Source organism: Poecilia mexicana, unplaced genomic scaffold, assembly GCF_051168715.1.
Source record: "Poecilia mexicana isolate PSO_F unplaced genomic scaffold, ASM5116871v1 scaffold_10, whole genome shotgun sequence".
Classification (NCBI taxonomy): Eukaryota; Metazoa; Chordata; class Actinopteri; order Cyprinodontiformes; family Poeciliidae; genus Poecilia; species Poecilia mexicana.
In genome coordinates, this window is record NW_028263379.1 from 7635999 (window position 1) to 7648931 (window position 12933).

The window sequence follows — 12933 nt, forward strand, 5'->3', positions numbered from 1 at the left end:
TACTTTAGCTTCTGCTACTGAGTCACACTGGATTTATATTTCCTTGTTTGTTGACACTTCACGTTTATTTTTGGATGCAACTTCAGCCTGTTTCAAGTATCAGTTGACAGGAGATCAAATAAGGTCAGCACGTCATATTTATTTTTGCATCAAAAGCATTTTTATTTTGACTTTTTGGTATGTCTGTTATGGCAAGTGGAGTGTTTAACACAAGACAGCAAGCAAGTCTATTATTGAATATGTTAGCACTAACACTCCACAACACCTGAATGCATACATTATGAAGAGTGACATTTAAAAAAAACATTCAATATGTAATCAAGCTATGGTCACAATGAAGATCAGATTATTTTTTATGACAGTCTGCAAAGCACAAATTTCATGAATTTCAATCACACCCAGGTCATTTCCATATGTGGTTGTTTATCTGAAATGGGTTGACCTCAGTCTGAATGGTCATGTCGCATTTCATCCAGCCTTTGAATCATTTACAACCAATGTACTAGACTGCTCTCGGAGGCAAGAAGTACAGAGATTAAATGTAAATAATGGTGAAACAAACAAGGGAGATGTTGTGATTGCTGTTCTACGTAATATTTGAACATTCCCACTATTAGTTAAAGTTGCATTCTTTCAGCTGTGTCTCTTTATTCCCATTATGAGTAAGAAAAATGCAATTTACAATTAGTTATTGCTCCTTTTACTAAGGCCAGCACCCTTCAAAATAAAAGTCTTCCCAAAACACTACTTACCAGCAGAGCATCAGAACTGATATGGATAGCATCTATGTTTCTGCAATTGCAGCATGAGGTATTAATATTTTTTGCAAGGCTCTGTAGTTGTTGACATTAGATGCTTTAATGACGTCTGGTTTAGTGAATAAAATATCTTTAACCTGACGCAGCAGATGTTTCTTTATAAGGAAGGACCTCACGTGTTCTCTATAGAAAATTGTTTGGAGAGGTTCCATCTTGTTAAACAAACATAAATCCTTCAGTCACCACAAAGCAAAGGTCAACTATTCAGATGATGAAAAATAAGACAGCTAATAATAACTCCAGGTAAGTGTCTGAAAGACACATGGTGAAAATCAGCACAGCCTGGTTCTACAGAAACCTAAATGGAAATGGGAAGAATGAAACTGAATGAGTCACATACGCATGACTAATGTGCTACAGCTAGACAAAATGGGTTGCGGTATCAGAATTTACCTATTTTCCTATTAAAAGTTTTAAATACTAGTCTGTAAAGTCAAATTATGCAAGTTTGGCATTAAATGTATGAAATACTTTCTGAAAGACAATGTATTCTACCTCAAACTATTTTTGCAACCTAAAATACAGTTTTTATCCCTATTGATGTTCCCTAGTGTAACACACAAAATGACAAAATTCAATATCTTTGCTTTTCTTGCACATTGAATGTAAAAATAAAATGCAAACAGGGTCAGATTCAATGTCATCTTAAATCTGTCCTTCCTGGTTGCATTCATTCTCACCAAAGTGAGGAGTCTAGCTCTGTGAATCCAGGAAATAAGCTCAATATTTAGGAGGGCATTGCTTCATTGATTGGTGTTTAGTAAAAACTGGTGATGACAGCAGGTGCAGTGAAGGAAACAATGAGTCAGCCCCACAAACTTTAACTTTGTCTCAGTATGAAGAGAAATTAGTTATGGAGCAGACTCACGTTGGACTGTTTTCTTTTTAAAAGACGTGACCTGATATAATGCATATTGATGTTGCCTAAAAGTTTAATAGATCAAACCTTAATAATATAAGATAACCTTGGGAGAAGAAGTGATATTTACCTAAAGAAGATCCATGATGCATCAGTAGTTGCAGAGTTTCTTGCAGCAGACGGGGCATTTTATCTTGGAAAAGCAAGCAGGCTGCAGCAGCAGCCAAGGCAGCTAATTGCATTTTCCATCTCGACAAGAATAGAGGATACCTTTCTATGTTATTAATCATAATGAGTGGGATATAATAAGCTCCCATACATCATGCTGTTGACAGCCATAGTTTCCCGTTTGCAAGCCCAAGCACTGATATTTTTTTTTTTTTAATGGCTCCAAACTGAATTAATGTATGCTGGATCTGGTACTACAATCAGTTGTGGATGATATTTAAGGCCTTTTGGGTTCAGTCACTGAGACGTTAGATAAATATATGTTTTGGGTAACCAGTAGTGTTTTTTTTCTTTTGATCCAATATTGCTGTTGTCAGTATGAACAAGGTAAACATCCATCCACCTTAATTCTGCAAGAATTGAGATGAACAGTTTTACTGGAAATCCAAAATGATGCCGCTTTCAGCCTGAAAGTCGGAAGATGAAGTTGCAACATTCCACTTTACAGTCAGAGAAATTAAGATTTCATCATTCCAAGTAGACACCATTCCAAAATCTTCTTACTAACATTGTTTTAAGATTTATGTTTTCATGAAAATACACCACTTAGAACTTGTTCAGTTCAGATTTCCAGGTACTGTGTGTTTTGTAAAATAAATATGGTGATCTGATCAACAGAGATATTTAAACTGGAGAGTTGATTATTGAACACGGAAAGAGTGTTGATCAGAAAATAAATGTGAGGGACGGTAAGTCATTGAAGCTGAACTGAGCAAATTATAGAAATAAGTGATAAAACACACAGGAAACCAGGGAGCATTTAAATATAAATATAAATACCTATGAAATAAAAAATTAAGCTGAACACAAAAGTTGATGATAAGTATTTCCTGAAGACATTTTTTTCCTAAAAACTATTGGCAACTAAAAGCAATTTAAAGTGTTTAATCCTAAACAGCTACATAGTTAAAGTTTACTTTTAAAACTTATCCATTTTCGCAGTATCTATCTGAATTCTCTAAAGTCATTTTCGACTCAAAGCTTCAGTAAAACTGAATAAAAAACTGAGGTTCCAAATAAAACCATCATTTTCCAAACTTAATTGCTTGTGTGTTGTTTCAACTGCAGCAGTGCAGGCGCTCAAGAAACAGCTGAAACAGAAAAAAAAGCTTTCAGTTTACCAGCCTGCCTACATTCCAACTCTCACATGTGGTTATGATGAAGAGAACGAGATCATGGATACAAGTGGACAAACGAGAGGCTGAACTCAGCCTTAGAGTCCAGGGTGGAGCGTCACCAACCGGAGGGGAACTCAAAGTGGAGCTGCTGCTCCTCCACATCGAAAGACGTCTGTTGAGGTCTTTCTGATCAGGATGCCCACTGGATGTCTTGCTTTGGAGGTTTTCCAGGCATGCCTTACAGGGAGGAGAACTCGCCTTCCAGTTCTCGTTTAATGCAGGTGCTGTTGGGAAGGAGGGGCCATTCAAAATGTTCTGAAAATGATCGCTTGCTGCTTGATAAATGTGCAGTTACTGATGCGTGACACAAGCAGCAGAAACATTTCACATGGGGACATGAAATTATGACATTCAACTTAACCATTAAATTATCAACAATGGAAAAAATGTAGTTCATTATTTTAAATTTTAAAGTAAAATAATTAAATATTTGTACTCATAAATTTAGTACAAACAAAAAATAAACAATTATAAATTTGTAAGCGTAACGGCAAGATTACAGTTTCTTTTGATAGTGAGTTTAATAGCTAAAAAGAAGTATATCTGCTTCTAATATATTATAACAACTACAAAATTAAATATGGAAGCATTTATTAATGCGTATTTTATGTTTCATGTTTGAAATAATAAAATAGGCAGTTTTTCACATTTTTAGAGGGGGTCTCAATTATTAGTAGATTAGTTGATTTCAGGTGACTGTGGTCATTAACTTTTGTAAATACCAGAAGTTAACTGAACACTAGAACAAAGACAAACAGTAACAGTGAATATTTCTCTTCTAGAGATTTTGTGCATGGTAAATAAAAAAACAATAACTGATACCAAAAACAGTGGGTGGCCACCAAATTTTGAAAAAACTGCAATATTTTGTGGTTTTAAGAAATCATGTTGTGTAGAAACTGAAAAGGTTATGGAGTTACTGGTTGGTGAATAAGTTGCTGCCATTTCACAACTTAAACTAAAAATTATAGATTCAAATTGTTAGATCGAAATGAGAAATCCTGTTGCAGGCACCTGCAAATGTTGCAGTTTTCTTTCAACACTAATTGTAGTGATCAATGGTTCAGTTTGCATGCATGCTGTAAGTGCCTTATCTTACAGCAAGCTGCTTATTTTTTCCTGTTGTCAACCTTGCATTTCTAAATCAACTCGCGGAAGCCAATCTTTTCACTATGTTTAATAACAGGAAAAATGAAAAGCTCCTGAAGGTAGCTATACCTCCTGAATGGCTATCTGGAGAGAGAAACAGCACTGCAATGCAATTTATTGTGAGTGAGTTCACAGCCCTTAGGCTTCTTCTTTGAAGGAAAAAAACAACTAACAAATAGGAAATAAAAGCATCTCTCCTCTTAATCCTCCACACCTGAAATGTGACAGACACAGGTCAAACACTTCTTACCTCCATCCAAGTTAGATAAGGTCTGAGTCGGTCTGGTCAGCATTTCAAAAACGTAATCAATCCTGGAAAATGTAATCAGATACAGTCCAACTCTAAGCCACACTGCCCTTTGGGAGGCGAAGAGACACATTTATTTTAGTGAAGAGGGCATACAATCTCCCTTTTGTAATTAAGAGTACCCAAATAAACTGTGTGTGTTACCCCTGAAGTGGAACAGTTAGAAACAAATAAAAGGCTAATGAAGAAATGATTGCTGTTTTACGGCAACAAGAAGGAGAAGGACTCATACAGCAGCTCAACGACTGTATGCAGCAGCACAAACTGGCTCTGAACACGGCAGAAATCAGTTCAAATAAATGACAAAGCTGTGAGCTCATAAAGTGGACTTACTTACTATCCAATATATGGGCTTGTGAGCCAGTTAACCTGTTTTACTCATTTCTTTTGGGGTGAATAAGACAAGTGATCAGGAAATCAGCGTTGAGGTCAAACTGGGATGGTAGTGTGATGTCATGAGTGTTAGCATCTTCTCTCTGGGTGACAAAGAAGCTTCAGTGCTATGCTAAGAAATGGTCGAACATTGTTATGCACATAAAAACAAGTTAACTGTTTTAGCTCTGTTAGAGTCCAAAATGCTGCCAAAATCCAAGATTATTTTTATTAAAAAGTACATTCAGTATAATTTAAAATATAATCCTCCCCTCACATGAGACCACAAAAAAGTACTTACAACCTCTACTGTCCTGTTCACAGAACATGTAGCAGAAGATGTAATATTACATCTGATACAAAACATTTGTCCACTTGTTGAGCTCCATCCCCAGGCCTTTTCCTGAATTTAAATCTGAAAACATGATACCTATTTCTTTTCATATTATCTCTTAGAAACGCTGTAAACAAAATACTTATTTTCTCTTAGTGTTGATTTCACAGTGACCTCCTGGTTCCTGCCAACCAGTGCAGTCCGTATGCATGGAAATTCAGAAAATAATTCCAGCCGTTTAACCTTGATGCCTCGTTCTTTGTATCCCCCAAATCCAGCTAATTATTTTTCTATTAATCTGATCAGTATTATGACACTTTTGATTTGTATGACTTCCCTCTAATTTAGTTTTTAAGGTGTTCCCTTGAACACATGTAAATTCACATTTAGGTTTTTTTGTGTGTGCGTCGTCAAGGCGATATGTATGCAGTTTATTTGCTTGTGTTGATAGGAGGCTCTGTCTGTGGACAGATTGTGTCATCAGGACAACAGACAGTCAAGCAAGTTCTGTTCACCTTAGCTGTGTAGTTCCAGTTTAAAGGAAAGGTGTGTTTAAAGAAAGGTGTGTTTAAAGAAAGGTGTGTTTAAAGAAAGGTGTATTCTCACCACAGCAGCAGATACGATCAGCAGTTTTGTCTTTTTTTTAAATCAGACAAAGGTCAGAATCTTTCCACGACACAAATTGTCCCTAATTTGTACAGTGGCAAAAAGTGGCAAAAAGTGAGTTCAGTCATTATTTTAGGAAAGTGATGATATGGTGACTTGCAAAAGGATTCAGACTTTTTTGACTGGAATTTAATAGGATTTTACGTGAAAGGCCAACACAAAGTGCAGTGTATTTGTGAAGTAGAAAGAAAAAGATGACCAAAAATACATAAAGAATAAAAATATAACAAATTTTTTTTTTCCCACTCTGAGTCAAAACTTTGCAATTAAATGTGTTGGAGACATATTCTGGATAAATTCACAAAACTGTGTAATTTGTTATTTTTATTATTCATTCACTTCTGCCCTAGATCTACAAAGCTTTTTGCATTAAATACATTCAACATATTTTCCATCAGGTCACATTTCTTTTCCCCTTAGCCACAAAAACATCAAGTCCAGAAATGATCAGAGATTATGAAAAATGTTTCTACACAGTGACCTCCAGGTCTTCCGTAAATGATGCACTATTTTATATTTTAAGATTGAATATCTCTGTGTAAGACACAATTCCTCTCTTCAGAGTGCTGTCACTAAGTCAGTAGGTGGAGTGAGTGTTTTTACATCATCACTACATATTATAAAAGAGGAAAATATATAATTTTCATAACCTTGAATTATAAAATCATTACTTGTTGGCAATATTGTATAATTGTACCAATTTATTATTACAAAACAGACTAGCAAATTACTATTGAATAGAGGTTAAGATTTAACTGAGATAAATAAGGAGTTAAATAGTTAAATTGAAATAATTTGCTGAACAAATCCATCCAGTCAAATGTAATTAATGATTCATATTTCTACTAGAGGAACGCATATAACTGGTAAGTGGTGTGATGATTATTAACAAAGAGAAATTATAAAAATACAAAATAATCTTTACATTCATGCCAGTTTTACTATATTATATGGTGCCACTGAATAGACATTTTTGTTGATTTTTTTTATGTATTTCCTCATAAAATAAAACAGATGAAAGATTAAACTTGCTCACAGTCTCACAAGCTGTGAAACACTTGATCGCACTGAACATGCATCAGCTTCTAATAATTAAAACGTGTCTGGTCTTCTATATTTCTTGAAGCGCGGGTCTTTTTTTTCGTGTTTACTTTCCAGGATGGATAACTGACGGCAGATCAAGACGCTGAGCCACTTGCGATGAAAGGTTTTGACTGCACAGATGAAAGTTTGTGAATTCCAACGTTCAACTACATATCTGGTTACAAAGCGAGGTCAATCCACTTGTGGTGACTAGATTTTAGTGTTCAAGGCGCCGTATAGGTGGAGGAAAACACACAGCCGCAACAGACGTGTCGGGTATTTTTAACATTTCAGCTGTCCACCTCTTCGCTGTGTGGATTGTGCTTCAGAGAGGAGCTGAAAAGATTTGATGAAATCTCCTCATGTGTCATCAAAAAGTTGATCACCCATAGAAAGTGTGGAGCATACCTGCTGTTGCAGAGGCTTGTTGGAGTCACTGGAGTATCTGAAATCCAATCTTCCACATCTGTGTGTTTCCAGCGCTGCCAGATTTCCAACTACTGTAACTAAGAGGGATTGTTGTGGTTCACAGCAGTGCGACTACTCCTCTCTGTTGACTGTCCACCCATAAAAGTGTCAAGACTGAAGTGTGTGGATTAGAAAATGAGTGAAACGGCGGCCATTTTCAGCAGCTTGTGTGAAACGTCTCTTTCACTGACAGCACAGCCTTCTAGCAGGAGGAAAACACATTAGTCCCAGCGGATAGCAGTTCCATAGAAACCAGATATGGTGTTTTTATTCAGAAGGACACAAGTTAATTTATGTTGGAGCTTAAAATGAGCCTGTTGCTGCTTCTTATGTTAACAAGGAAGCAGGTGTGTGGAGTGTAACCTCGGAGCAACTGGCTTTGCTTCAAGATTGTGTCTGGATTTAAATGTTTGCTTTTCTTAACATCATGAGCAGTTTGTAAAGACAATATCAGTCAGAATAATGATGTTTTGCTGGAGCAAACCCCAAGGATCTTTACGCTGGCAGACAGAGAAACATGCTGCTACAAGTTTTTACAGCGTACAAGTTACCTAATAGGGTCAGTGAAGGAACACATTCAGAAGTGATACATGGCAGCAGAGTCAGAGACAGAGCGTGACACTGTTGAATTTTGCATAGCATGTCCAAGCACGTAGAAGGCATCCACTAATATCCAAGCATTCCCATCTGCCATTGTTTGGCAAACAGGCAGCAGAGCTCTGAGAAAAACAGCCGCTTCTCCCTCCCGGCTCTCACCCAGTGATCGACACGCTGACTCATGGAATGAGCACTTCAGCTGAGGTGGAGGAGAGGCATCTGGACAGCATCTCGTGCCTGGATCCTCTGAACCATCCAGCCTCTTGAAACGTTTTGTCGCCATGCTGTCCAGGCTGCACCATTTTCATTCCAGCGCAGACGTTCTGCTCTTCCACCTGTCATCTGCACTCTGAGCTTCCTGCAGCCGACTTGCTGACAGCCTCTGAACGTGAGGGGAGTCACAACACCGGCAGCCCAGAGATAAGTGTAAAAATACACACAACAAAACAGATTTACCCGCCGCTGTGCTCATAAGCTAATAATAAATGTGTAACAATAGATATGTTGGGGTTTTTTGGGATGTTAACGTCCAAAAATAGCAGAGATTTCACAAATCAAACCTTTTTTTCCCTGCTTTTGCACCTGTAGCATGTGAATGAAGTTCTTGGTTAATAAAAACTGTTTTTGAAAATGTCTTACCTGAGGGAAGGTTGTTTTTCTGTACTTTCATTACCAACATGATAGGCTCAGACAGATAATGGCATTGCAGCCTTGTTTGTGCATGCTCAGGGTTACTTCCTGTTCTGAGCATGCCTTGAAACAACAAAAGTAACTTTTAATTGTTTTCAGATTTGTTAAATGAGTTGCTTGCTTTAAACTACTAGTAGCTTAGAGACATTTGCTAGACTTGCATTCAATATTCACGTCTTGTGCGTTTTAAAGTCTGTTTTATGTTTAAGTTACTGTCATCGACTTGTTTTAGCAAGTTTCTGAATTCACATCTGGAAGACTCTACATTGCAACGCAGAAAAAAATGTGAAGAATCCATCTGGGAATGTTGCAATCCTCCTGATTCTTGCAGTCTATTTATTTTACATGTAAGTTATAAAACAAAATCAATGTCTACCCTAATTATTAAACTTTAAAATTTAGATTACTCAGTCAGTATAGAAGTAGTTTAATTTGATAAGCTGATGTCACACTGTTTCTTAAATTGCTGTATGTTGGTACCTCTTAAAACACTTTAAGTAGGATCACTGATTTGAGGAATATGCATAGTTTATGATGTGCCTCCATTAAAACTAATGCCTTTTTATTGTAATGAAGCATGTAAAATTCATTGTGCTATTGTAACATTTTACCAAGCACTAACATCTTAATTGTTTCTTTTATATTCTAATTGATTACCTGACTATCTCAGGATGAAAGTTCAGTGCTAAGTTGATAAACAATGACTGCCTACTTGTGGTCAGATAATTATTAGCCGAGTTAATCAGAAGGTAATTAACTCACCTTCTGATTAAGGTGAGTTAAAGCAGTCAGCTACTTCAAGGACATGGTTAGCGAGTCTTCATCAGTGCAGACAGAGCATCTGCATAGCATGGCATGAGATTAATCACCATTTTAATCAGGTCTTTACTGTGACATTTAACCTCATTTCATAGCAATAGTGTGTTGCATCTTTTGCAATGCCTGTCTCACTTTTTTGACACGTCTAAATAATCAGAAGCAGCTTGGATTACCAGAAGATGACAGTAAGTGTGGAACTGTGCAAGAAGCATAAAACTTGAATGCATTATCGTCTTTCCTCTAAAGGCACTCATTTCTATGTGCCAACAGAAAAGTGTGGTTTAGGAGCGTTTTATACCCAACAAATTAGGCTTTTTGATTTTGCAACCTGTTTTTGTGCTAAACCTGGTTGCTTATTAAATTACTAAATCATGATTACTTCTTTAATTTTGTCCTTAAATTCTTTTAACAATGAAAGAAAAACACAAATCCTTACCAAGTAATTTTGGTCTAGCACTAATATCTTAGTACACTTGAAATACGACAAAACTAACTCACAACTAACATTTTAGTAAGATAAATGAGTTTTTAAATTAACTCCTTAATATTAATTTTAAAAAATTAAAGACTACTAGATAATTTCATGTAAAACATGGGGAAAAGGAATTGTTATAAATGAAATTATCTGCCAATGGAGCTAGTACTTTTCCATCTTATTTACTTAAATCAAGCTCCTATATCTTTCTGAAAAGTTACTTATCAGTAAGTTTTGTCTTATTTCAAGTGTGCTAAGATATTTGCACTGAAAACTCGACCAAAACTACTTGGTAAGATTTTGTATTTTTGCAGTGGGATTCTGTTTTATCTTTGTTTTGCTGCTTTCACCTTATTTCTATTTGGGTTAATTAGCACATCCACAAAATTACAAATTTTGTCATTTAATTTAGTTTGGGTGTAAAGCTTTTTCAAAAATGTCCATCATCAGTTATTTCCATCTCATCTCCTTGTTGTTTGGTAGTTACCAGCCCCTTCGGGTCTTGTGGGTATCGTGAGCACTTACTCACTGCTGGAGACAGTTTGCATTCCACTCTTAAATTTCAATTTGTTTCTCGCTGGTTCCTCTTGTGCCCACCTTCGATGCTATAATTACATTTGGGCAATGGGGTCTACATTATTTCAATTAAAGGGAAATGGGGCACATTCCCCGCTTGTAGCCCCCTCTTTTCGATTCAGGCTGACATGAGCGCAGTGTTGTCATGTGATCGCAAGATAAGGCCAACCAAGCAGGACACCCAGCTGGGTGTAATATTCCAAGAAAAATATTGCCTTGTTAAAGGTACTGCAGCAGCAATATTTACCTTGGTGCAAAACTTTCGTAATGAGCAAACTGCATTACATGGCAGTCTTTTTCCAAATGTTCCATTAAGGAATAATTAGAAATAGAATAAGCAATAATTTAATGTCTGTCTCTCTGCAGGTGACAGTAAATTGTCTTTGCCATGGTTCCTCTGTGAAAACGCAACATATAAAAGAACAATTAAAGACAAAACAACTGCATTAAAACATCTGTTGAAACTCACTCAAGACCATCAAACAGCATGTGAACCTTCAGGGGTGAAACATAAATTCAAGAAGCTCATAAGATTGTTTTCGACACGCTTCGAACGGGACAAGATTTGCAGTCATTAACATCAGCTTGGATCATCGGGGGAAATCACTCTGACCCATGCAGTTCTGCTACTTTTATAGAGTCTGGATACAGATGTGAGTTTTCACAGGATGCCAGGACGCCCTCAGCCACCATCTCTGAACAGGTGATGTATGAAGCTCAAAGCGCTGATGCTAGGCCATAATAATCCAGGATAAACGGAAACAAACGCTACCCTCATGGCTTCGGACTCATTCATTCATCAGCCTGTCTCTGATCTCCTCCTTGAGCTGTGTTACCCTCAGCTTGAAAGAAGCAGAGGCGATCAGGTTAATGGCCATTAACAGTGAAGATGGTAACAGAGATAAAACCTTTGATCTTTTCTGATGAGGCAGAGGAGTGTCGCTCAGATTTCCTCGTCACTGACGCTGTAAGTTGTTTTCATGATGAAGGAAACTATTAATCATTCAGATGAATGCTGTTGTGAAGCACACAGAAGTTCTTGATTGGAAGAACTTCAGCTGGAGTTTATTCAGTTCTACTACTTCTTAGATGGGAAAACTACACATGTTGTATTTTATCTGGAAATTTGCATTGAATTTCCAGCGTTACTGATTTGCATAAAATGTTTAGGAGACCTTTCTGTGGAGCTGCACTAAATACTTACAAAGCATCTTTAATAGAAAAAAAATATCAAAATTGTCAATTGGCTGAACTTGGACTTAATATAAAGATTTCTACAGCCTGGGAAACAATGAAGAGACCACTGCATTGAACACCATTGAAAGCCTCATGGTTATTCCATCAATTATTGATTTCTTAGCCCTTCCTGAGTTAAAGCATTTCTGTTGTTTTTAAATTAATATGAATTTGTTTTCTCTGCATTATTTGAGGTCTGAAAGCTCAGTATCTTACTTTGTGATTTTGACCGTTTTTAATTTTCTGCAAATACTAAATTTTGCTTAGAATTTTGTAGACATGTTGTCAGTAGTTCATAGAATAAAAGAACAATGTTAATTTTACTCAAATATATACTTATAAAAAGTAGAGTCAAAGAAACTGATCATTTAAAATGGTTTCTTAATTTTCTCCAAAGCTGTATATTTAAAAGGGATTCATCAGAACATCTGATTACAATCAAAACTCACTATCAATACATATATATTGCATAATATACTGCATGAGCAGTATTTATAATTAGTCTCCTATTTCAGCAGAAAGCTGAAGGAAATTGTGTGTTTTATGTTGTTCTAATTATAACATCTAAAAGAATAATTTAATTTTACTAGAATGTTCAGGTCATGAAACAAAGATTTGTGCCTTTATCATTACTGTGTTTATAATTCCTATCATTTCTTTTTTGTTTTGTTTTGTTTTATCAAAACAGGCCTTTCTTGTAAATGAGGCAGCCTGCATAAATCCAGGTCAAATAACTGAATAAAAAGTTGCATTTTAATTTCTGCCTACCAGCAGTGTTGTGAAATTTACAAACTGTCTTTTTATTTTCTTTTTACAAAATGTCAGCTGTTTTTATAAAATTTACATAGAACACCATCCACATTTATTAAAACTGTGAGTAAAAAATTATGTAGTGTTAAAATAATCTTTCCAGTTGTTGTGGAGACTTGATTAGTTATCCTAAAGTTAGTTTTGCAGACTTTGCCGTCCTTGCCCAGTTCCTGACTGTGCAGAGTGCCAAGATGAACTTAAGGCATCTTCCTGCCTCATTTGTCACAGTTCAAGTTGTGTCAAACCTTTTTAATATATGTGAGCAGTT

The 12933-nt window shown here is 36.2% G+C and overlaps 1 long non-coding RNA gene across 1 annotated transcript; it reads left to right on the forward strand.

Annotated features, from left to right (window-relative positions):
• Positions 1 to 5956: 5956 nt before the first annotated feature.
• On the forward strand, positions 5957 to 12612 carry LOC148156704 (uncharacterized). Its single transcript, XR_015764449.1, has 2 exons — positions 5957 to 9096; positions 10986 to 12612. It is a non-coding gene; the product is annotated as an uncharacterized LOC148156704 (long non-coding RNA).
• Positions 12613 to 12933: the final 321 nt, after the last annotated feature.